Source organism: Bombus huntii, chromosome 7 (assembly GCF_024542735.1).
Source record: "Bombus huntii isolate Logan2020A chromosome 7, iyBomHunt1.1, whole genome shotgun sequence".
Taxonomy (NCBI): domain Eukaryota; kingdom Metazoa; phylum Arthropoda; class Insecta; order Hymenoptera; family Apidae; genus Bombus; species Bombus huntii.
The window spans coordinates 16,694,577-16,722,502 of record NC_066244.1 but is presented as its reverse complement, the minus strand read 5'-3'; the positions used below and the strand labels follow the sequence as shown (position 1 = coordinate 16,722,502).

The window sequence follows — 27,926 nt, the reverse complement described above, 5'->3', positions numbered from 1 at the left end:
GTGGATGCACACGAGGCCTTGTCCGACCGGCCAAATAACCTGTCCGTTGCAGCTGCTCGGGGTAATCCACAGATGATTGCACTTCTCCACGGGGAAAACAAACACACCGAGGGACCACGTTATCGAGTCAACAAACCGCGACTACCGACGAACCGGTCGCGCGCAAATCACCCAGATATTCATCGGATATACACGTGTGGCCGTTCGTAGATCGTACCAATGCATGACACGAACAGCGAAGACACACATCGATCGTGTATCGTCAATAAAACGACTAGCAATTTTCATCCCCGAAGCACGCGCCACGGCGTCCGAAACTATACTGCCACTCCCGCGCTGCCGCTCGCCGCGCCACGGTCGCGATACCTGCGCACTCTGCCGGTGATTCTCGGTACTAACGTTCGAAATTCTTATTAGGCTCCAATTTTAAAATTGCGTTGACAGTAATTAGTTCGTTTTTGGTGTGTAAGATATGTGCAAGATGCTTTTCGATGTTTTGACAGATTTAACGGTGTAGTATTTTAGTGTTGATTGAGAATAACAAGGATTGTAACAAGTTTTAATGTGGGAAGATCGAGTGGTAGTGTATATGTATTATGAATACTTATGTAAGGAAATTATGGGGTTTATAATTGGAGAGTGAATTAATACGAGATTGTTGCATCGATTTGAGATAATGGATAGTGAGAATAACGCGTTCCAATGTAGTTAGTTAATTATTATAACTTGTTACAACTTAATCTAATACTTGATTCTTGATACCTTCACCTGTTAGTTTCCTTTCAAAATTCACACTGTCAAACGTTCATCAAGCTGCATATATCTTAACTTTTTTTATACGTATAACTTGATCCCAATCCCAATTCGATATTTTTATTGATTTCATCGTAGTTCGTCAATTGCAAGTTATTACAATTTTATAAAATTCGGTATTATAAGATAACGTCTTTAAACTTGATCCTTTCAATTTTTCTCCGAAGTATTAATACCCCTATCCTCCGCCAACCTCCACATATATCTAACTGTTTTCCACGCATACATTAAAATGAATCATTCGAGAAAACTAACGGCAAGACAGTTCAGCGACGTTGGCGCGTTGCGCGAAGGACATCCGTTCGGAAACGGATGAAATATTAATTTCGAAGGGCAAGGCCGCCTGGCCTCCCCTGTTCCCGTAAAATTTAATAACTCACGCACATAGAAGTGAAGTTTGAGTAGTGCTCGACTCGTGGCGGTCGTTCGACGCACTGCTTCCAGGGAAAAAGGGTAAAAAAAATGTGGAAAAAATAAAACGAAACAAAAAGGCAAGGCAAAAGCGGAGGAGAGAGAAGAGAAGGGCGAAAGGGTGAGATTCTGCTGTCACTGCAGAAGGTCGGACGCACGCTCCATCGTCGTCGTACGGAAACGAGTAAATTTTCTACTGCAAATAAAACTTCCAGCAAAAGGGTCCATCGTCGATTAAAGCGGCGGAGGGGAAAAATGAGATACGTAAAAGCTTTCCACGACGCTGTTTGCTTTTCCCGTTTCATCCCTTCCTCGTGAGCATACGAACAAAAAGTAAAAAAGCAGAAAGATATATACGTGTTTCGACCAACTCCTATCCTCGTCGATTCACCGTCGCCGATCTTAGTCGCGCCAAGAAGCAATTAAAAAAGTGATTAACCACGAGGGTGCTGCGTCTTCCGCCATCAAAAGTTACGTTCAAGGTTGTTCTGCTTTCGATTTATAAAAGGGGATACATCCTAGACCGTACAAGCTATTGTCTGATCTCAGTTTTCATATTTATGAATACTATCTTAAGTACCATCCTAGATAATTGAGATGTGATAGTCTTGTATGTACTGATTACATGCAACCTGTTATTTAACTTAGAAATGGAATTGTACAAGAAACAGGGTCGAACAACATGCTATCGTACATCTATGAGTGCTATCACGGAAACTGATGGAGTGTTTTCAGAAAATTTGATTTTCATTTAATTCGTTTATCTTTTTCTATTCGATAAACTTTAATTCTTTTCTGTTTTGTTAGTAAATTTTATTTTTGAACTATTTCTGAGTTCTTTTTTGATTATTTCATTTTCTTGTATAATACAATTATAATTAATGCTATTATGATCGCGTGAAAAAGAATTAAGAGAAAATAACGAAAACTGATTACGTTCTACTTCCGCATCCCGTTTAAAAAAAAGAGGGGAAAAAGCATTCTTTAATACGAAGAAACTAGCGGGAAGTGAATGGAGTCCGCCGTTCCTATTTCCAACTGCTCAATTCAGACACAAGTCTTACGGTCGCCTCAAGGCCGAGATACGAACAAAATGAAATTCTTCCAGGCCACATTTCATTAAAAGACATTAAGAATGCCCTATTCGGTGCAAACGAAATCGCAATTATGCATGCACCGTAACTTACAAACGTGAGCGAATAGATTCGAGCGGTTGTCGGCGCTTTTCGTTTTAAATTACTAGTATTTCGTCTAAACAGCTAGCATCCCTACCTGCTTTACATCGCAATAACTAACAGAGCAGCTTGTCGAACGAAACGTTTATATTGCAATTTATCTGCGCTCGCGAAGAAATAAAAGAAAATTTAGCGTTGTTTACTTTTAATTTAACTCTTCAGAAGATTATACTGTATACAGCTCCGTTTATAACTATTAGGATATCGAGAGAAAACCAGAGTAAATTTGATTAGTTATTAGGAAATTATTAAACTTCATTTGGAAGATCAGACTCTAAAGAAAAACTCTAGAAAAAGACTGTGAAGAAACTGGCTGAATGATTAGAAGTATTGCACTTTATACACGTAATTCTTGTTGTTATGCGATTATAATTTCCTTATATAAAATTTATTTAAAAACAAACATGAAAATAAATTATCGGGCCGATTGAATCAACAAACAAATGTATCATTGAATCATTGAACAATACACGAAGTACTTAATGGCAACTAATTAATTAATTAAAGAATATTAGAGTAAAGGCAAACTTAGAACGAGAGTAAAAAGGACAACACAACGAGCTGGAGGATATGTTTGAAAAGTCAACAAAGAAGACATTTAAAAAGCAGGCGTAGTTTTATAAAAGTCAAAGGTAATTCCTCAACGAGAATAAGGCAAAGATACAACCGCAAATTAAATCCTCTCCTCCTAAATAAAAATAGAACTACCAAGCTTCAAGTAGGAATCTTATTCAGAAACTTTATATATCTCCTGTATTATTAACTGATAGTTCTAAGTGTGTATAGTAATTGATAAATTACGAATCGAAGGAAACACAAAGGCTTTCGTCAGAAACAACGTATCCTCCGGTTTATATTGATACGTTTTGCATTGATAAACGACTGACTATACGGCCTCTATTTTAGAATGCAAATGTATACTTGTTGAAACTAGCAGACCTCTATCATGGATAGAAGATTCATTACTCCTCAACTAGTTCTGGTAATTCGTGTCAATCCACATAATGCTCCTCATATCCCGTGCGAGTACGCGTTCCCTTTCTATTTTCAACTCCCGTGCTTCAATTTCGTGCTCGTTTAATGCGCTACTTTTGCCGCAGTTTCCATTTGATATTCCCCAAATTCTGATACCAATATTGTCATTGATCGAACTGCTATTTCTCCTGTTATAATGTTGGATTGCATTTCAAGTTGCAGTGACTTTTATAATTCAACTATTTGACCAAAAATTGACCCTTTTCCCAGAAATCTCCATGATTATTGTAATCGTGAGATAATACGGATTATTTCAATGCATGTTTGTATTTTTACTATATTATGTAATTAAATTGTTATTTAAACTCGTATTTTTAATATTAATTGATCACACTTATATTCATCTCATATAATATATTTTTCTTCTTTATTTCAATATTCATCTTTCGTAATATATTTTTACGTTTGAAACTTTGGTAGGTAGGTTATACAGGTTGCTAGAAGGTGCCTAGTACTAACAGAAAATGTATATTCTTAAGTTGACACTTTTGATTTTAACTTTATCTCGTAATAATCCTAGGACCTGAAATAAATTATTCCAGCGCTTGCAATTTTTTCTACCGTAATCCACATGAAATTTATATCCTTTCCTACTAAAAATTTCATTTTATCTTCATTTTCTACCTTCATTTTACATTTCACTTATACTTTTCTGTCACTTAGTTAGCATCATTTACCATTTCAATTCCTCCAGTAACACTTTCATCGCGTGTGAAAATCTATGAATTTCGTTGCTAAAAGCAGTATTTAGATTAAAGAGAATCACTTGGAAAAGTAGCATGAAACGCATCTTCCCGACGCGCTTTATCCAAATAGATAGCGTAGATATGCACAAGACCGCACATTGCGCCGGTGTTAGAATATCGCACAGGGCAAATATTATCGCAATCACGCCTCTGATTACGAGTTTGTTCGTGCCGGGGCAATCAAGGCATGACTCGTACACAGTCCCTCTCTCGTGAAATTCGCGTTAGATAATATGCATATGTTCCTTTTTTTCAACTCTTTTCAGCGTCTGAGAAAGCCAAAGGATTCGAATGACTCTCAATGAGTCGTCGACAGATAAGACGCGTGAGAGCAAAGAAATTAATTAGATTTTCCGTGAAGGAACACTTTTAGCGAATCTATTAAAAGTTTAGCGTATATCTGCCTGCTATCGCGGAAACTATTAATATTTATTAAATTCGTATATATTTACTGCATACAGAGTATTAAAAAATCTAGAAGATGTTTATCACGCCTTTGTAATTCTAGAAATTAAAACAGCGAAAAGAATTCGCGTGTAAAATAGAGTTTTGTAGAGTATTTTTTAAGTTATAAACAATTTTATTTTATACCACAGATACGATTTCTTCAACACTTTCTGTATGTAAACATACATAAATATTAGGACACCTCGTAGAAAGCGAGGTAAGATTATTAAAATATTATTAAAACCTTTCGAAATTATTATCTCATTTGAAATCCTATATTTATTACAAATCTAAATAGAAATTCTAGAATCTTTCACAAATAAAGAATTTATACATTCAATGTTATAGTAAAGATCTTACTTCTATCTATAACAAGATTACGTTTCATCTTTCGTTTATATTTGCTTTCAATCTTAGTATTCGTCGCAATTGTCACTATACCATCAACGTAAAATTAAATTGCTTATAACATTGAAAAATAAACTTCAAATGAATGTTTGTATAGAAACTGTCTTCGTTATCTTGATACCTGGGATCACACTATATAAATATTAGCCATTTTTTTAACACCCTATAGAAGAAACATCGAAGATGATTGCAAATCCATTTAAGATCATAACAGATTCATAAACGATAATCTTATTATTATGAGATAACTATCACGTGACTTGAGAACAGTCTCGCCTGTTAAATTGTAAATTAAACTTCTATTAGTCGTATGATTCATTCTTTGTTCCTGAAGACCTTTAACTTGAATTTCGCGACTGGTTTTATCATACTTTCTCGCATTCTCACGCGGATAAAATCCTTGCCTTAATTAGATCGTGAAATGAATAAAAATTACAATGGGCAGAATGGGGACGCAAGGCGTTGAACCACGTTCAGCGAAGATTTCTGATGCTTTTGGGAATATTATCTAACAAAATGACCGTTATTATTTCCTCGAACAGATAGATTTATTTTTCCTCGCAAAAATGATTAATTATTGTAATTTTCATTATTCGTTATTATATATATTATGTCTCACATTTATTAAAATACCGCTTTCCACTTTTGCGAATGAAAGCAAAAAAGGTACATCTGATTTATTTTGATTTTCATGTATCACACGAAGATATCATTTAATTAATAGAATCAAAAATCATTACTCTCCGTTTAAAAAACAAACTAAAACCATCTCATTTACTGCAATTGCATTTGTTCACAAAGTAGTCATCTTTATGCAGACTTATTCAAAGCATGAAGTAAATCGTTGATGAAATAATTCTGCGACATAGTATCTAAAACGTAAATTAACGTGTACGGTAACTACTAAAAGCTTGTTGTACAAAACAGCACACGATGAGCCTTTTCTGTACCTTCGACAACCTATTCCTTAGAAAACGTCCCCTGCTATGTACTCCAGCCAGCGGTTCCCTCATTAATGAAGGCTTAATTAGCGTGCTTCGCCTTTTTATCCGAACGATAGTCGCTTCCGGTTCCGCTACCTTGGTCTTCCGCATCGAGTAAACGAGCGAAGTCGAATTGCTTGGCTATCGTTGCTCAAGAGTATTAGAGCAACCGTAATCACCGTAGAAACGATCGAGTCGATACGAGGATCTCCGACGTTATTACCATTAAATGGATTATCAAATGTAAATTAAAACGAATAAACTATCCCACGTAATGTACGTACGATATTAAAAGTTTTCGTTCCGAGGAAATAGCAATCCTAAATTTCCTTCGAGTTCGAGAAATTATTGCTGTTCGAGTTTAGTATGTTATGCTTCACTGCTTCCTGTTAGTACTAATTGAGTCATTTTTCGTACCTCTATACATATATTCTAATAGTTTACTTCCATCGTACTTTGGATGTGTTTCAGAAAAGGTGTTGGAAGTAAATTAGTTTAAAAACTGGAAGGAATTGTAAAATTGTGTGGCTTTTTAAAATAATTTCTTTGGTTTTCTATCATTGATTTATATCATAAATCTGCAATATTGTTTTATTATTATTGTTATGTATTTTAAATCATAATGGAGGTTTGCTTCAACTACACATAAATATTTTCCAAGGAACATATGTATTTCCGCGTGCATAATTCTTTCATTCTCACTGTTATCTACATGTTTTCTTGAACACTTATTTTCTGTTGGATTACTTTTTTCTAAAACTTGAATTCATCGACTTATTTGCTCTACTTGAAGTAGATTATTAACGTAGACTTAAAATCTCTTTATCATATTTACGATATGATTATGCTACATAAAAGTGCCATTTTTATCATAGATACCATTTAGCATTTTGATTAATCATTCCATCATAATTGAACCCTCTAATATATCTTAACACTTTAATGCGCCATTTATAAATCTCAATGGTAATTAAACGAAAAAAAGGAAGAAAAAAAAGCTAGCACGCGATCTTTTTCATCGAAATGAATACAGGAATCGCGAAATCTGGTTCCACCTCTGGAAGAAGCTTAAAAGGAATTCTTTTTTCCTTCAGGCGTTCGCTCTTTTTGCTGAAGAAAGCCGGTTCTCTTGAATCTACTGATAACAAAAGTTCCATTAGCAGATCCATCTTTACTTCGGCAAAACATCCTCTGCAATCCTTCTGCTCTTATAGCTGAACAGGAAAAAGAAAGAAAGAAACGTCGCTTATCCTGAATCTCGTGAAAAAAAGTCACGCTTGAACATTTGGGACATTATTAAAAGCGAAAGCTTCCTTACATCAAAAAGTTTTCAAACTAGGTCTCTGCGATTCCTAAACAACACCAAAGACGATTACGTCAATTTGAATAAGCCAAAGAGAGAAAATAATTCATTGCGATATAATACTAAAATATTTTCTCTACGATAAAAGAGAAGCGACCAAAATATCCAACGTGCGATTTTTCATAAAAATTGTGTAGATTTCCAACAGTATATTTTTGTGAATTTAAATGATTCTGTTTTATAAAACATATAAACAAAAAGTATGTTTTTGTTCTTATTATACATATAAATGTATCTTTCATATTTCTTTCATTCCGATTTCTTTGATACAATGATAGAAATTCGATTTCTTTCATGTTCTACTTTAGAGCCGAAGATTTAAACAAGTATTTCTTTATACTTGTCGTGTTTGATTTATATGTCGGAGTCAGGTTGACACTTTGGGGCGTTCTATGAACCTTTACTTACTTTACCGTCGCGGATGTGGTTAGTATTTATCAGTGCGAATATGGGCACTACAAGAGGCTATGAGTAACGGCAATAGGATGTCCGAGATGATGGTGACAACGAATCCAGGTTCGATAACGAATCCACGGTCCACGGGATGACCAGTATCAGCGTGACTTACTCGGCAATTCACCCAACGACTAACTAACTAAAAACTCCCCCAATCCAGATGAACCTGCCCTTATATACTTCTGTCCTCGCTTCTCGGGTCAATCCTTGTTTTTAAGGAAAGTCACAAAATCACTCCGTACCTCTGTCAGGTACGCGGCCCTCCCAGGACCGTGGCTACGTCTGGTGACCCGTTATGTCACCTTAAACCTGAGCCCATCGTCGTAAAGCCAGGTTGGAACATTAAAAGTTATTTTCCATATTTTTATTGCTTAAACATTAAAATCTTGACTATGGTGATGGGGGGTTTTTCCCAGCATTCGCGACGGAAAATCCCGCTGTTCTTCCATCTCCGACATATATATACGTAACGATGAAAAAATCTATCAATTCGTCCCTGTATCAATTTATCCCAGCTTCCTGCATTTAATAAGCTAATAATTCTTACTAATAATTCTATCCTTGACGCGTCATTAAAAACTAATTCAATAAAAACCACTTCGATATTTCCGTTTCCACATCCTCCGTGCTTTCAATATCATTTCTGTAAAACGGAAATTCTGTATTCATAAAAATATTTTTTCATTCTCCTATCGTTGCCTGGGTAATATTCATAAAATATCTATCGCGCTCAACACCTATAAAACTTCCTCCCTCTATCCATCATCTATAAAAATAAAATTTTCACACTTTTCACCTTTGATATTCGCAAATGATTTTTTCTTTTTCGTGGTTACTCGCGTGGAACGCGCGGATGCATCTACTCACACGGTCAATTAAAGCTGAAGAAACGCCTTAAGAAATTGCACGGCTCTAAGGACATCTGATTAAACGTTCGACGAGACGAAATATCTTCTTTGAAGGATCTCGCGATTTTCCACTTAGCCTCTACGTCGTTAAAGAAGGAACGAGCGATTAGCTCGTTAATAGACGTAGGAGAATCAAAGGCGTTATAGAAACTCTTTTCACGCCACGCTGACAGTCCCGTAATTTATACAGTGTATCTGGTTATACGGGCAGACGAGACGATTTGGACAAGTGAGGAAAGAAGATACGGGGCTAGACGATTCGATAAGACGACCTGAAATCATGCAGGTACCTACAGTGTCACTCAGACAAGCTGTTCTTCGGGCTATGAAGCAATTCTTCACCGTGTTTGTTTGCAAAGTTTGTTGTGCAGAGTTTATTCAACGCACAAAATTATGGTGCGTTGTGTATACACAATTTGGATTAAGTACTAGGCTTTGGTAGAGATATGAAAGTTGAAGAATTTTTATGAACGATAAGATTACGAGCAAGTGTGTTTGTTTAGTTGGATATTTATAATATTTATAATTGTTGACTCTACTAAGTTATCTATAAGATATAAAATTTAATACATTGAACATGATATTTATGTAGATTCGTAATTCTATGATTTTAAATATTCCTAATATTCTCGACTTTTTCTCAGTGATATCAAATTGATAAAACAATAAAAAAATCAATCTAATATAAACATAATCAGTTAAATTTACGAAATCTTCTATTAAAAGTTAAAACTTCTATATATTCACGCGTAAGATTGTTCGTCTCGTTCACAAATAATAAGACAACTTTTCTAACACTTTATAAGATACTTAATACAAAGAACTGAGAGAAATAAAGTACGAAATGAAATATCGATTATACAACATTAGAGCGAATAAAACTGACGCCAAATTTTATGAGTCGTATTAAAATTGGAACGACAGTGGCGAAAAAGTTTGAAGAAGAAAAAATGTAACTATTCTGCGTGTAAAAAAGCAAGAACTTCTATGACAAAATTCGTCGCAATTTCTAACCAGTTTCACATTACTTGTGTTCGTCCGTTCGCTCGATTCTATCTTGCGTTTCTGTTCGCGTATTTCCTATTGCATGATTCATTTTTCCAATTTTCCTGTTTCTCGTTATAAAAGCAACAGTATATTCTAGGTGTAGTTCTAAGTAAAATTATTACAAGCCGTGGCCGAGAATGCAAAATAACGAAACCTAGAAAGCAATTGCAATTGCAGCGGCGAATGAAATTAATGCAATTTGCTCCAGTGAAACTTTCTTGCTACTTGTGCTTAGCCGTAGCCTATCATGAAACATAACAAAGTGAATTTTACGATCGCTTTCAATTTATGTTTACGAGTTACGAGCAAAGCACTTTTTTACATAATTATATATATTTTACTTTTATTATACAAATTTTCCTACATCTTTATTATCAAATTGTGTCAGAATAGATTGCAAACGAAAGTAAGAGCTCCGTGTTATATAAACATTCAGGTCGTAAATGTTTTATTAAAATTTTATGACGGAAGTACAGACTGGTTTATGGAAGAATTTTTTCTATAGAAAAGATACTATTGAAGATTTTTTTACTCGACTTTTCTTTCTAAATCTTTTCAATCCTTGAACTCTTTTAACTCAACAGGAATTAATTTATGTCATTTGTGCGATAAAAAATTCCAAATACATTCACCGAAATAAAAGAAAATCGATAAGAAGTACATAACAGGATAGAAACCAATTTTTCACTAACCACCGAAAATTTTGTACTTCGAAATGGAATTATCGTCGCGGTATCAAAAAAAAAATTCATTTATTGTCTGCTGTCTTTCTTCGCATTTCTCTTGAGATGTTTTGACAAGATATTTATGAAACTACATGTTTTACTTTATCCTGTACCTCCTACTAAAAATAAAAATAAAAAAAAACATGACAAATCTAAAAACTTTTTTAAAAGGACCTTACAAGATATTTGAGTAAAAATTCACCAAGATATTATCAAATAATATTCGCGTGTACCTATGTGCGAACTCGATCAATCAACAACAGCATAATTTTTTCTTTTCTTAGTAATTCCGTAACATCAATTTCATTATCTAGGATGGATTTACGGTAAAAGGAAGCAATCAATTAATAAAAATTAAGAGAGTGCCGATTGATTTATACGAGAGAGCAATGAGCACCGGCAACGGCACCACTTAAATTACAAGGAAATATTTTTCCTAGACGATCGAATTACCCGCGATCAAAGGGCTTCTTGGAGAAATTGAGATCGCGAGTAGCACCACCATAAATTGCAGAACCGATCGCTGCGTTTACTTAATCGTAAATGGTATTACTTCTCGGTAACTTGGGTCTACGAGACGCCGTTTTGGAAATGTGTTAAAAATTTCTCGACCGTATCTTCTCCTAACAATGGTTGAGAATTTTCTTTCGTTTTCACGATCAACCGTTTTCAACGCACCATCATATTTCCTCTTCCTTTCATGCTCTCCATCTCTGTATTTTTCTCTCTTTTCTTTTCTTTACCTTATATACCTAGTATTTTATATCGTTTCAATCTTCTGTTCGGGAATGTATACGATGTTCCAGGATTACGAGTAATATTTAGTTTAAATATATATTAACAAAGGATGAAGAATAAATATAGATTAACTTAATTTGACGAAGATAAGGTATTATGATAATTTATTGTTATATTGGACAACGTTTGTTAACGAGAAATTTTACAACAAGGATAATAAAAAGATACGGCGAAAAAGAATTAATATAAATAGAGCGATTAAAAACATCTGTCTATCTAAAACATTCTACGTATTTAAACAAAGTATCATTCATATTACGATTCGATCGTAAAATCATTAATTTCTTCCGTGTACTAAAACGCAACTCTTTAACATCGATTCGAAAGATCTGTTTATCCAAAAAGTCTCTTTAAATAAGAAAGATCCTCTTCGCATCAATCGAATAGTGAGACGTTATACAGAAGGTACACATTCGCGTTTTACATATTTTAATGCAATTTTAGAATACAAAGTTTTGTTAGTCTACAATTACCTGTTCAGCCTTACAATTACAACATAACTTGGGATTTTTAAATTTTCTATCGACGTACATTATAGAAAATTCTACTAAAGAAATAATAAAAAATTTATGTATTCTTATCGTTCATAGTAGTCAATACATATACTTTATTCTTTATTTTATCTTTCCTATCAGACAAGAACGTTACTACTATCATTAACCCAATTACATATTCTTTTGTTATTATATAGATCTTCACCTTGTCTTTCCAGTAACTTTCGAATCTTCTCGTTTCGAGGCGTGACTAAAGCAGTTGGATGGTACAGTCACAGAGAAAATTGTCTGCAATTTATATCTGTCTCGTAGAACACCATCTTTGTTGCACGCTGTATACTCATATCATGTGTGTGCTACATAAGTATGTAATACATATGGGCAAACGCATAGGCTACGGGGATATTGTATTCCTACACGTTCGAAAATTTGATATTCATACGCTATCTTACCTTTCGCATATCTTTTTTCATTGTTAATTGACAGTGCCCCGTTTATATAAATTTGGCCCATTTCATTTAAGAACAGAAAATTACATTATTTTATTAGGTTGTTCGAAAAGCTTTTTTCGTTTCATAAGATGATAATAGATGAACAACAATTTCTATTTTATATTATTTTATTGAATTAGGTATGATCCATTTCGTTCTATTTCTACGATTATGTTCGTGCATAATTCAATAAACTAATATAAAACAAAAAACACTGTGCGTCTATTATTTCCTTATAAAACGAAAGAAACTTTTCGGACAAACTAATATTTTGTTTTACCTCAAATTTAAATATTATTCAAGTATATTGAGTTTAATCGAGGAAAAATTACATTCAACGATTTTGCGTTTATCTTATCGAAAGTGACAGAGGGTAACGAATCGTGTCGAAGCTTCGTTTCATATTTGATTACGTTTATCTTCGATGATCGATTGTTGAGTTAGCGTTATTGAAAAATTGTGGAACAGTGCCCGTTTTCTTGTATAGTATGAACATAATAAAACGACGATATAATTCGTAAAAGTTTCAGAAGAAGTCGACGAATGTTTTTTCGAGATATACCGAAGATAATTGTTGAAATAAAGCAACGAAGTATACTACGTGATATTTAACACTATGAAATTATAAGTAAAAAAAATTGTTTTAATATTTCTGTAGTAAACAAATTATCGATCAAATACCTCTATATTTAATAAGATTTTCATATGTAACTTTCATATGTAACTTTTTATAAAACTTTCATATGTAATTTAAATTAAAATTTAATCGATTTCACTTCGAAGATCAGATCCTACACGATCTTCCTCAACAATTTTTAGTATATCCTTCATACAACGCTATTTAATAAATACTCATTAAAGTAAAATTTCAATGTCTTATTTTATCAAATTTCGAAATGAAGATTAAGAAAAGGGATTAATTAAGCGTGTATTAAATTTGGCTTCCACGTATTGACACAAATTCAATTGGTCGACTTTGTTCAATTAACTAAATTAATTAACAATCGGCATCAAACGGTGTTGAAGGAAAACAAGTCTGTTATATTTTCAAAGTATCGAATCGACCGCTTAGCGAAACGTGAACGTTCCACATTTTCTCCTGTATATGTATAGCGTGCTGGATGCATGTTCCTGTCAATCAGTCTCTTTTAAATCGTGAACGTTAATTGTCTTAGGCTTTGTTAGACGGGACGTCAAAGTAGTAATTACCAATCGACCTTGCATCGACTTTCTGCAAATCGACGCAACAGGGAATTAAGGTGTTACGCGATTAATTGGATTCCGGACTGGCCTCGGCGACACTACCTTAAATTGGAATCTTATTCGGTGGACAAGTATTGTCGGATTCCAATAAAACTCGTAGAAAATAATTATTTCAAGCACGGCGAATAAAGAACGTAGATTCGGAACGTTTTGAGAAAATTTGGCGACTAATGTTTTCCAATTATTAATTAATCAGATCAATGATAAAATTGTTTCAATACTTACAATTAAATAAATTTCCATCCATAAAGATGAATTATTTTTCGGAAATAAATAGAATCGTTTTCTCCATTACCTTTCATCTATTCACGATAAAATTATTCCTCAAAAATGGACGAGCTTAAATAGCAAGTATAATTTTGTAATTTTAAATAAGAAATACCTGATTTAATATTTGCCACGTAAAATTATCTTGTACCAGTCTGCATCCGTAGACGAATTACTTTCGAAATAATCCAATAGTCTACTAAACGTACACTTTGACTATCCGTAAAATATTTTATTTCCCAACAACAAATCCCACGCGTAGGTTCCTTTACTAGAAAATCGAATCGCCTCTCAGACAACCATAAACAACAATTTTAACACAACCACGGTCGAAAGCTTACCAAACGTTCGGAGCGCGGAACAAATTCCCGTCGAGCGTCCAAAGCTCAAAGCGAACGATTTAATTGGTGCCCGGCCCGTTTCAAGGGAAAACAAGTAATCGCATTAGCAAAACGTTTCTCAGTTCGTTAAGCTAATGACGTGTGTCTGCGAGTTGGCAGATGACGCGCGAGATTATGAAAGGCGGATTGTCTTGTGGATTATGACATCGAGAGCCGCAGCTAGAAAGAAAACCGCCGAGTGAACGTGTGCAACCTGACCAAGTGCACCGGTGCATTGTAACTAGACCGGTGTATAAATTATCGAGGTTTCTTAACCGTGTTCCGAATGCATCCTCTTATCACGAGCCGAACACGATCTTTTCTACGACACGCAACAACGCCAACCGTGAGAGAATCGCGCGAAGAAAAATTCTAACTTGCGTTTGCGTTTGAATATTAAATGGTGAAAGAGCTTAAACATGGTTTGACTGGAATAAGCTGTTGGAGGAAACTAAATTTTATTGCATCGAAGATGCTATGTGGATTGTGCTATATGTAATTCTTTGAGCATTATATAAGGAACATTATATTGTTTGAATATCGTGCAAAAACGTATGAAATGGTCTGAAGAAACCTAGGGAAAAAATACTAATTTTAAGTGTGAGAGCATACTATGTAAAAGCTGTGTAAAAAATGCCATATAAGAAATAGACGTTTATCGTTGCGTATGTATTTATCCAAAAGAACTAGATAATTAACGTGCTGAAAAATAGGTAGAAGATTTTATCTGACAATATACTTTTGCATAACGGTATTTATCTCAAATGCTCTGGCTGATTTATTCATGACATTTTGAGTGATTTTTGAAACATTAATATTTTTTTTATTTTTCATATGACATTTCATTACATCGTTAATTTCCAAATGACCCATAAAAATCTAACACGTATCTTCTTCAAGGAGAAAGGAAATTCCAGAAAACATGTACCAAAAATCTTATGTCAACAATCGCTCTACCGTATATTCATATACAACATACTAAACAAATAGTAACAATTTAAAGCTTCGTCTGAAATTTAGACAATCAAAATTCCAAAAATACTTGTCAGAAAATTCCCTTTTAATACCAATACAAACCCATATGGAACTCTCATCGAACCCCATTAAGATCTAAAAAAATCGCCCCATCTTGACGACCCATTGCATTCGCGTCGCGTCGCATCGTCACGGCTTAACACCCAGTTTCCCGCGACTTTTCCCTTCTTCGAAGCGAGTCCATCGATCACAATAACGGGTCAGAGTCTGCGTTCCTGTCGCGTACGATACACGTACACTTACACAAGCACTTTGCGCCTGTGTAAGCGTCGTACAGATCGTTGGAAATTCACCTTGCCTTGTTCGTGTGGCCGATCGTGTTCGTGGCCGTTTCACGACCATGTGTCGCGGACCACCTGAATGGCTGAGGTGCCAGATATCGACCTGGCTGCTGTCTAGACTAGGCCTTAGCCAGGACCAGGACACGCGGCAGTCGTGCCGTGTTACCAGCGACAGTACCGTTACGAAAGTCAAGTTTTTTTGTCCCCGATACGCAGACACACGTCGACGATCGAGAAACATACTGCCAGAGATCGTTTTTGCGAAAGTCGATCGTGTACGGCTACGATCGTCTAGCCGAGCAGCGCATGACGAATCGTACCACACGGAGAGTCATGTAAAATCCAGACAAACTATGACACATCGTGACGAATTTGTACTATATACAAAGAGTGTTTGCGCGTCATTGTATTTATTACATTGTATTAATTACACACAGTGGCTCACAAAAGTATTGGAACACTCTTAAGAACTTTTCACGTACAGCGTACGAAAACGTGTTGAATTTTCATTGACACTGTTACAAGATTTTTATTGGAAGCACACGATTGGCAAATATTACCAAAGTATTTAACAATTAATTATTCGCAATAATAAAAAGCCACAAATGTGAGGCTATCTTTAGCACCAACTGTATGTTTCAGACTATTATTCGTGTTGTGCACTAATCCTCTCATTAAGCGTATCTTTGCGATAAATGTCTTCTATATACACTTTCAGGATGCTTTCAAATTTGACTATTATTTTGCTAAATTTCAAAGAGCTTCGTATAACGCGCATAATATATTCATAAGGAAATTCTATATTATGCTGGATAAAATAATGCGTAATTTCTTGATTGCGTATATCTCGCAATAAAACGTCATTTTTTCCATAAAATAAAACTGGATGGATAATCTGGCAGATGTACGTGTAATATTCTCGCAGGTAAAAATTATCTAGTTTCATATAGAAGATAAATACGAATTTCACTGTTACTATACTACTACCCCTGTATTGCTTTTATTTTTAAAACTAAACTAAAACTAAAACTAAAATCGTGAACTTTCTTTCGACTGTTTCTACGAAACGGAAATTCCAGTAGACGATCATAGATGTAGTCAGCGCGGGAAGAGTGATGGAGAGACAAGGAAGGTAATAGAATACGAGACGAATAATACTAATGGATAGCGTGAAAGGGGTATGCAAATTGTTCGAGGGACGAGTTATCGTGTCTCGATGTTTGGAATCGAAAATAGGAGATTAAGGGAGGATAATATGCAATATGCTCGTGTAGAGATGTTAGAGAAGGTGGTTCATGAAATTAATAATTTCAACGTGAATAGAAACTGTTTGATTTTGTAAGATTTTGGATAAAATAAAAATAAAAGATTTTTTTGGAACGTCCCCTCAACTCCTTATAATCCACATCTTTCTATTTTTTATTTAAGTTATCGTAAGACTTAAGTAATTAATTTGTTATTACTGTATTTCTTTTTGTCGTTATTTTCATGTAATTTAATACCTTCTAGATCATTACTTTTCAAAAACGTACATATTGGTTAGTTTTGCTGCGAAAATTAAATTACTTTAAGAAAATATCAAATTATCAGTCCTTGTCAAAAAAACGTACTCACCGCTTTCTGAATGCCAACTTGAAAATATTCGTATACATCCAAATATACCAACAAATTCAACAGTCCATATACTTCACTTACCTGAAACAGAGAATTGAACAAAAACGTTAAAAAATAATCAAACACTAAATAACTGAGTGTAAGATATCAAAATAAAGCAGCATCGAATTACGCAAGCAGCAATCAAATAATTAAACTCGAGGATATTTATCGTGTTAAGAGAAACATTGGCGTTTCGTTGGAATGTCGGCAGCATAAATCGGAAAATACAGAACGATCGGTGAACGGAAGAAAATTTTATTCAATTATAAATGCATTATAGCTCGAGCCACGATATACACGTTGCCTGGGAACTTTCCGCGTAATTTGCTTCCCACTTTCGATATAACGAACCTGTCGATAGCAGAGCCACGAAATAACCGCGACGTAGAACTAGATGAAAAAGAAAATGCCAACGGATTTATTCAATAGATCACAGGAGTAAATCTGAAGAACTTTCGTAGTCTATGAAAGTATTTAAATATTTACCATAGCTATATAAGACATTGAAATTTTATTAACACTATAATGATTTTTGACTATCACGATTACGTTGGTAATATTTGAAAATAATTTGGAAATTTGTGTACGAGTTGCAAGATGTTTATTGCAAACTGTACTTGATAAAGAAAATGGCACACAGTATGAACAAGTACTTTAAACACATAAATGTTAAGAATAATCCCACTGAATATCGAGGTTTATTAATATGATGGACTGTTGACTATTTAAATACTTTAGAAATTTCTGTTAGATACAGTCCAGTATTGTACATCATTTAATCTCTATATATTATTATCAGATTTGTATCAAAATTTAACGATATAATCGTGACAGTCGTGTCTCAAAACAGAATTTCTGAAATTTTTAAATGTTTTGCATAACAAACTTTCCATAAGTCCATGAATGTTCGATTACTTTCGTGAAAAAATGGAACAACCAGAAAAATTTGAATAGAAACGATCGTCGAGGTTGATTTAGGGGACTATCTGATATATAATCTGATTTATTCTGATTTTACGAACGTGTCAATAACAGGGAAGCAAAATAACATCGGAAATTCCATATGTGAGAGAAGAACAAAACACAGATCACGAGATATCCGTATTATGTATGATGGGAAGCCTAAATATTCTTAGAAAGAAAAGTAAAAAATATCGAAGGGTAATAAAATAAGTATTACGTTAGGATGGCATTTGTATTTTGTGCGTGTACGATTATGATAGATGAAAAGTCTGAAATATGGGTGAGACGTGTGAGTGATATAAAGTTCGTGGATATATTGGAAATAAAATATCAAAATTAAACGCTACGAAGTAATATTCGTGTTTCGAGAGCATGAATTAATAAAAAACATGTTAAATTAGACACGTGTAAAAATAATACGATATAAATAGGTAAACTGTGAATAAATATGAAATGGAAAATAAATAAATATAAAATAGAAGAATTTATTTGAGAATTAATTTCGAAAGGTTAATTAATTTTCAGTTATGATTATCAAGCAATACTTTTTATTTTTAAATAGTTTCATCTATCCTTACTTTTTCATTAATTTACAATCTTCTCCCGGTGCTTCGTTTCCTATCAATCAGTTTTCATTAATTATTTCCGATATCCCACGTTCGTAGGATGAAACCATCTTCGTTAATTAGTTCGCGTATATCTTCCGCAGCTTAAGAGTTTGCATATAGAATTTTGCCCACGCATCAATAGGTCGTACAATTAACGTTTCTAGCATCTGGATTTCAAAAGCATATTGAGGAAATGGCAAATTCTATACGTTCGAATGAACATAAAGGGTCACACGTTATAATAAGCCACATTTATCTTCGCCTCTGTGTTCACAGTAGAAACGTAAAAGTGTTACATGTTCCGCTTTTACAACATGAGAAATTCACGAATAAGTAATGTCAGATTTTGTGCAACTCTATACATTTATAAATAAATCTGATATTCGTATCCAACATTCTGCGTATATATTTATATTAGAATATCCCAGCCAATTATCTCAGAGCGAATTCCGTAGAACATTAAAAGAAACAACAAACTTTTCCAAAGTATCTTTCTTTTTTATATGATAATTTAAGTTTTATATTGTATGATCTTTATTTATTAATTTATTTAAAATGGATTAAACAGGTGTTGGTTAAACACGAAACAATGGTTATTTAACGTGAACTAAATACAATAACAGATTATAATTAAGACAACTAAATAGTTGATTTGCAACTCTCGTCACCACAGTTCCAACGCTCTGTCTCTCACGCGGACCACACTCTCCCGACAACGCTATTCGCGCTCTCTGACTTCTCAACTCACACTTTCTGACTTCTTAACTAACACTCTCTGACTTCTACAACTAACACTGACTGTTAATTCGTCTTTCTCCCGTAGCATCCCTTTGTCTTTTCTCTCAGCTCCACCACGCACGTGTTTCGCAATCCCTCGTGGATTAGGTAGGCCTTTTCCGCGTATCTATTCGATCGAAGGATCGACGATACATTTATGGACCTATCGACACTTAGGCTTTCTCGCGATATTGTTTATGGTTCACCCGATATCTCTTAGACCTTTCGTCCACGATACTACAATGTTAAAGTTACGCTTGGATGAAAAAAAAAATGTTTGGGAAAAGGTAGTTTCTGATCGTATTATAAAATTCTTTTAACAAAAATTATTCATAGTTTTCCATGCACAAAACTATATCGAGAAACTTTATTTTATTTACCTGTTAGTGCAATATTGAATTTTGTCAATACTATTCCGCGTGTATGCCAAGCGCCACCTATTCCAAGATCTCAGATTCAGATAAAAAATTGTAATCGGTTATAGATCACTTTCTTCAAAGGCAGCCAAATTCTGGTTAAAGGGTTAATCGAACCGAATTAATTGAACGATCCACTCTATTTACATAATCATTTCTTCCATTACCATAATCAATGTTCCTTAAAAAAAATACGCGAGAGAAATATGAAACAAAAATGATGAAAAAATCACAATCCATAGCACCAATCGAATTTTTCTATTAGAATATTCAAGTTGCAAGTACGCGCATCAGAAATTACGAAAAACTTCGATTCGATTGAAGTCACCTCGAACAATAATGTCGCAGAAGAAAGAAAGAAAGAAAGAAAGGGGAGGAAAAAACACTGGAAAAAGGTCACAATTGACGAGTCACTTAAAACAACTGAACTAGCTTGAAAATTCTTCGGGGCACACGAGCGAGGAGCAAGAAGAAGCTGAATCAATAAATCACCGATACGACCGATCCCAGCGAACAAATTCATCGTTCAAACAACCCCAGGTCTCTCGAGCAGTGTCCAACCCCTTGCACAGCCGACATTCTGCGTGACTTTACACGAGAACACCTCGAGCCCTTCGCCGAGAACAATCCTGGCAGAAGCTGAAAGAAGCCTGGATCGATAAGCCAGCGATATGAACAATCTCTAGGAGCAAATTTTCCTTTCAGATACACCGGCGTCGCGTCGAGGCAAAAGCGGTTTCTCTCTCTCTCTTTCTCTCTCTCTTTCTCTTGTATTCTGTGTGGTGCGGCTTTCACATTGGCCGAGCCACCCCTCACGACGATCATAGAAAGAAAGACAGAGAAAAAGAGGAAGAGAGAATCATGGGAAAAGGTGAAAAGGAATCCAATCGATAGGCGACGCGTACGAAAAAGACGCTTTCATCGAAGGAAGTTAATAAGCCACCGCTCTCTGCCACTTTGACCTTCCCCAGAGAGGAGAAAAATGTCCAACGACCAGCAAATTTCCACGGGAAGATTTTCCATGGCAGGAAGAACGGATATAACGACGTATTACTACCCACGCAATCCCTCGATATATATACAACGACTCGTAAATGTATTTCAGCATGAACACCTACCATAAAAAGTTTCGTAGACATACGCATTATGCGTGTTATATATTAGATAGTTTGAAGTTTAATTAATAATACAACGAAATGCAACAGTGTCGTGCTTGTAACGTGAACATTTAAGAATCAAAAGGGTGTAAGTCACTTCACTATTATTTTTTATAAAATAATATTCCATAATCATTGTTATAAGAAATTCGAATTCTTTTAAGTGACGAATATCGTGGCAAGAAAGAATTCCACTGTTGCAAGACACGATTAACGTAATTATATTGGCTTTCGAAACCAAATTTTAAAAATGTATATACACGTTACCAGATATTTACTGCAAATATATATTCAGTAAGAAGCATAAAATTACAGCGTGAATAATTGTCTTAAGCACAATATACATTAAACATAATATAAGCGTTAAAGATGATACCAATGAATTGACTATTTAAATACTGTGTACGTCGTATCTCGTCTCTACAGAATATATGTCAGATTGTCCAAAAATTTCTTTCTTTCGCAAACGTGTTTTTTACAACAATGCAGCTTCATACAAACGTCAAAAAAATGTGAATGTCGCGGTGTTTATCTCAACAGAACAAAATGTATCGTACGTAATTTGACAAAATAATATAAAACAAAAAACGTTGTGCGTCTATTATTTCCTCATAAAACGAAAGAAACTTCAGAAAACCTAATATTTCCATTGGATACCTTGTAATATCTCTGCATACTTTCAGATTTGTTTCAAATTTTCCCAATATAATTCCGTGATATAAGAGATGATCCTTTACTCGTAAAGCGTAATAATAGCAATCGCTAAAAGTTTCCACAAACCACACGATATTCGTGGATTCGTGAAAAAGTTACCGTAGGTTTTCGAGTACTTTCGTGGGCCACTGTTTAGGGTCCCCATGGGGATACGTAAAAAGAAAAAAAAACGGGGATGAGAAGAAGGATCCCTGCGGATGCAGATGGCGAGCACGTGCCCTGCCTCTGATATTAGGACTTTCCAGTCGGTTCTCCGCATTCGGCAGTCTTTTCGTTTGCCGAGAAAAAGACGACGAGCGTCGATGAGAAAAGCGGATCGCTTTCTTTTTTTTTTTATCCTAGCACCTTAGCTGCTCGCCGGATAATAGGATCGAAAGATAAGTGTACTCAACGTTAGTGCGCCGATCTCTGGAAGAATTATGAAACGAAGGAACGAGATGGAGTCACGAGACCGTAATCGTGATGAGATGACGAAAGGATGCGTGCGATGCGGGTTTTCCTACGGATTGAGGTTTAGGGATGATTTAGCGGTCTAAGTGCTTTCTTCCATGATATTTTTCTTCTCCTAATATTTTTCCTTTTTTCCTTTTTTCGATTGGATGATAGTATTTGGCGCTTCAACGCATGATCTTGTTGGATGTGACAAAACTCGTTGAAATATTGGTAATTTATATCTTACGAACGTACAGAGAAATAATTTTGTTATATTTTTTATTTGTATTTTAAAAAAAGAATCTATCTTTATGTAAATTAGAATAGTAGATTTTTACCTTCATTTTAATGAGATACGTTCTTTTGAGATGATCGATTTAAAGTATCGAAATTGGAATTTTTTAAAAGCAGAATTTAACGAATTTGGTGCGTCAAAGTATTATAACTAGATTGCGTTCGCTGCATGATTTATCGCATTTTAAAGGCTCCGCTTCGAAAATTAATATTACGGGATGTTACAAAAAGGAATATTAATACATAATTACATTTTACAGATTCGCAAAAAAGGGATATTAAAACGTATTGTGCATTCGTGTAATTCGGTGTAAAAATGCAATACACGTTTCAAACGGTGGTATTGATTCGAGCTCGAGCTAATGTATACCATAATCTCGCATAAAATCGTTACTACGAAAAGAGAAGAAACTATCTGGAAAGTAATTAAAAGAGAAAGTAATAAGCACAATAAGCAACACGGTAATAAAATTGAAAACCGGAGAAACGCAAAGCGATGGAACTCCATGAAAGTCTGGTGTAATCATTAACTTTCTTCGATTTTAATCTCAAGCTCGTTGCTTAAAGTTAAGAAACTCGTTTCAAAAAATTTCGTTATTTGCGTTTGAAAAACTTTAAATTGCGCATCGTCAAGTTTCTTAGAATTTTCCTAGCTTTTACCATGTTTCAGATCTTTATGAATGAATCGAACTTTCGACTAGTTCAATGGATTATTGTTCACCAACAAACGTATAATTAATATAAAATTTCCATTTTTCAAACTACGTAGGAGACGCGTGCTCTCAGCTTTTTAATGTGATTAATTACTTTTAAGTCTCCTATATGCCATATGCTTGGACATCGCCACAGTATGGGAAAATGAGGAAACCTTTGTCCACGATTAGTATCACTTTATATCATAACAAATGAAGCGTCGTGAGTAGGAAACATCTGCGAAACTGAAAAATCCATATAGTCGCTTTATAACTGATCTCTATACAAAAATACTTTATTTTTTCCAAAAGGAAAAGATCTTCGTCCATTATACGTAAATACGCTGTACTACATGTAAATAGGAAGATCTTTGTTCTGTTATATTATATTACTCTTACTAACAATTCTTAGTTAGTTTCAATGTTTAATATGTTAATTATAGAAATAACGATTCGAATATAAGTTCCAAATGAAAGGAAAACAGATAATAATTATGCTAAAAGACGCATAGAAATCAGAAGAAAATCTGGTTAAAATTAAATTGTATCAGTGACACATCAAATTCACATTGAATATCCTTACGACATTTCGCAAGCAACCCTTTCACGCATCGACTCGACAAAGGAAAAGATATCTCGAACAGCATTTGCAATAAATTGCAGCAGTGACAAACAAAATGAAAGAAAAGAGAGAGAAAAATACTCTCGAGGCCAATAAATCGCGAAATTTGTGAGCAACGTGGCTCTCTCGGCACTCTCGTCTCACGCATTGAATTTCGAAATTGACTTCGAGGGGGTCTCGAGTAGCCCGTAGAACACACGGCGACTACACGCGGTCCAAGAATGTTTTTTTTTCTTTCTTCTTTTTTTTTTCATTTATTGAGGGAACCCGAAGGCAAAAGCGACGCCGTGAAAAGCGGCTTTGTGAGATCGTCTCGACGAGAGAGGGTCCCGAGTTTTCTAAAGGCACTCGACGAGCACTCGATGCAGCCACAGCCACGCCAAGGAGCAACTCGTTCGAAGATAAGCAGCTTGCACACCTTTTACTATAGTTTTTTCTCCCTTTTTAACGTTTTTCTTTGATGAGAAATTTTCTTCGGTGAATATGATATAAGTAATATAGATAAAACAAGAAAAATACGACTATAGAGATATTTAGGAAGAGGGATGTTTATGACGATCAGTTTAGGGGATGTTTCGGATATGTGAATTCGTGCGGCGACACCTATGAACGACTTTGTAAATTATAAGACCAGTTATATGCAGTTTCCTACTTTATCGTGATGAGGTAAATGTTTTGCATCGATCGCGGGTCATGTCTCTACTTTCCTTACCGACGGATATTAGATTTTCCACTACTCGGATAGTAAATGAAATGTAAGCTAATGTTGAACAATCAAAGATATACAAGTATTAAAATTATTATGATGTTAAGAGTATGAATGCTTTAGAGTAAAATCGCGGATGAAATTATTGTATTATGCGGTTTTATTTTGTGTTTTTCATTAAACTATAGTAATTTTACATATTTTAACAGTTTATACATTTTACAGTTTATATGTCAAAGGACAACTTATTTTATGATCCTTATAAAAAGATTAACGTCTCGTACAAATGTGTTACCCAACGTATCTTCTAGATCTCTGTATCAGTTTCTACTTCTAGCAACGGGCTAATAAGTCTTCTTCTACATACTGTTATATCGTGTTTCACGTAAACAGTAGTAAGGAGTAGCTGTCGCAAAACTTACTATGTACTACAATTTTCTGCCACACACACAATTCAATTTAAAATCACTTCGGTTTATAATCAAAATACTACAAACCCGGAATGGCCAAGAATCAATTACAATTCACATCGATGCAAAGACATATAATTTGAAATCTGTTTTACGATTATAAAAATGTATAAAAATTTGTATCAAAGTATTGTAAATATCGAAAACTTCGATGTCCTAGCAGAATTCTCAAAAATAACGTTTCAAGGCTGGCGAGACTGGAAATGCAACGACGTAAGGATATTCCAGTGTCTCTGGTTGTACGATGAAGGATCGCCAACGGCGAGAGGATCGTGTTTTGCAGGCAAACTCGGTTTGTAATCTAACTCGACGAGGTTTCCTCGTTCGAGAAGTATATCGGGCCCGGAATGTTAGCCTTGGACACCCAATGGTGAAACTGAAACTGGAACTGGAACTTGAACTGGTACTAGTCGCCGCGGAGTTGTAGGGTTCGGGTTCCTTTCTTTCCGATTTTACCCTCGTCCCGGAAATGACGATCGAAATCGATTCGTGAAACCACTTTACCCTCGACCAGTCGCGACTCCACGGAAACATGATCGAATGACTCACCATGAAGCGTGGCACGCTTCGACACCAGGTCTCGCACCCTCGTGGTTCACGAACAGCGCTCCTGATTGGCCAACACGTTGACTGCCACGCGAATTTCATACATTCTGCTCTGAGAGCCACGATAGATTGAAATATACTACACCGTAACACTGAATCACGTAAACTGTCATTTTTGTTGTATAATAATCTCTTATCTTATCCTCTCTTCATCTTATCCTAATCTTCCCTACATAGTTCAATATACACCGGAACAGATGTTACGACTAATGCATTTGTAAACACGATCAAATTTCTTCCAGAATACCACGTTGAAACTCGGCCAAATGCTTCTAACCAACCATTATAGGAATCTTCTTTCAACAAATAATCAAGAAAGAAATAATCGAACGACGTGGATGGTATCGAGACAGGAATAATCAAGAAGAAATAATCAAGCAAGATAAATGGTATCGAGATAGAAAGGCGTCGAAGATTCCGGGGATGTCAATGTTAACAGGAGTTGAAACCGCAGGCGTCGTGGTCCGGTTCGAGCGATGCTGTTTGCGGTAAATGCCGTTGCAAAGTCGGCTTCGAGGAGGCTGTTGTAGCCGAGAGAGATATGCAGCAGGCCACAGCAAACGCAATAAGTCGCCAGCTACTTTCTAGCCCGCGGCTCGCTGCCATGGAACACCGAGATCCGTTCCTTCTCGCACAGCTCGGCCATCGGGCAAACTTTCCTCTGCAGGTACACCGTTCCGACGATCGTGTGCACACTGTCCTCCGTGCGTCACGATTCATCGGCTGCCTTTCGCGCGGTCCCTTTAGCTGCCAAGCGAGTGGAACAGCCGTTCCTTTTTCTTTCTTTTACAATTTTTATTTCTCACCCTAAAACGGTACTCGTGACCTTCTCAACCGCGTCGAGAGAGCTTCAATTTTGTTAGGATATTTGTTAAATTTTCTAGTGAATAAATTTTTAAGAGATGAAAAGCGTGGTTTACATAATTGGGACAATCGCCACTTTGTTTCTAACTGTAATCGAGAAAAAGGTGTTAAAGAGTGGATAATTCAAAGGAAACAACCTCTCTAGAAATGCACGTGAGTTACGTAGTGGCACTATTTCGTTTGAAGGAAAATGTACGGTAATTCATAAAGGTACACCAACAATTGGCATAGAAAACTTTTATGAAATTATTACATGCGTTGTATAACAGTTTTTCGAATTTCACGAATAACTACTTAACTAAATCTCATGTGCGAAATTCTATAAGTAGATGAAGTAAATTGATTTATAAAACAAATTTTATTTTTTAAAGATAAATTTATATTATATGTAATAGTTAAATGAAACGAAATGAACTTATTCATGAAACCAGTTTATTTTTCGAAAAAGGTTTACACTCGTTTCTCATTAATTTATAATTTCGATAATATTTCAAAACTACATTTCGAACGAACACAATATTAAACCTTGTATCTATTCTATTTTCATAGTAGAGATACAAGTGTTTACTTGAAGAAGATAATAAGAAGGTCTCTTGGACAGGGATAATGGGTAGAGTCAGTTAAAACAGGAATTTAAAATCCAATTTGCGAAAGCATATCAGTGGGCGGATAAAGGGTTAACGCGACCCTCTTGATTTAAATACAGACTATCAGACAACACGAACACAAAACAATTCGCGTGGGAACTTAAAAAGGAGTTCAAGGGCTCTCGGAAAGTGGAACGAGCGAATGTCACTTCCAGTTCTGGAGTCTTGACACATATATCCTGGCTATCCGTGGAATGTCGTGGATTCATGGCAAATCTATCGTATATCAATTAGGTTCGTCTAGAAAGTTGTACGTGTCCATAATGGATACGACTAGTATTCCAACATTCATTAACTGAGATAAATTTCGTTGGTCATTTGTGGTCATTTTATCACGTAGATAAAAACGTTCGGACATTTACGGAAGGTATCGCATTAAGTTGTACGTTGGTCACTTTCCAAATTCCCGGAAAAATAGAAATTCCTAAGATTTCATAGATTCCACCTTTATGGGTTTACGTGAGACGAGTTAAGTCGAATATTTAAAATTCTACTAAGAACGGAGACTTGGAGAAAAGATATTCACAAATACAATTTTACCTGTCTATATAGGGCGTAAATAGAATGTGATCTTAATTGAATTGCTTGGTAAAAACAGCAGGCAAAAATTACACCTTCGTAATATACAATTTCAGTAATAAGCAGGTTTAACCTAGCAGTAACATATTTTTATGCTACTACCTTTCTACGAATCGAATATAATTTACTCCCACGTG

At 35.1% G+C, this 27,926-nt stretch overlaps 1 protein-coding gene across 8 annotated transcripts in view; it reads right to left on the bottom strand.

Moving 5' to 3' along the window:
• Positions 1-27,926, bottom strand: part of LOC126867835 (rap guanine nucleotide exchange factor 2-like) — a 249,371-nt gene that overhangs the window by 125,774 nt on the left and 95,671 nt on the right. The window contains exon 1 of one of the 8 annotated variants that reach the window (XM_050622810.1): positions 40-1,829. The exons of 3 other annotated variants lie outside the window; for them this stretch is intronic. The gene's annotated coding sequence lies outside the window, so the exon portion shown is untranslated. Of the gene's footprint in view, positions 1-39; positions 1,830-27,926 lie in introns of those variants that run through there. 4 more of the 8 variants (XM_050622814.1, XM_050622808.1, XM_050622816.1 and 1 more) reach the window with 4 other exon arrangements.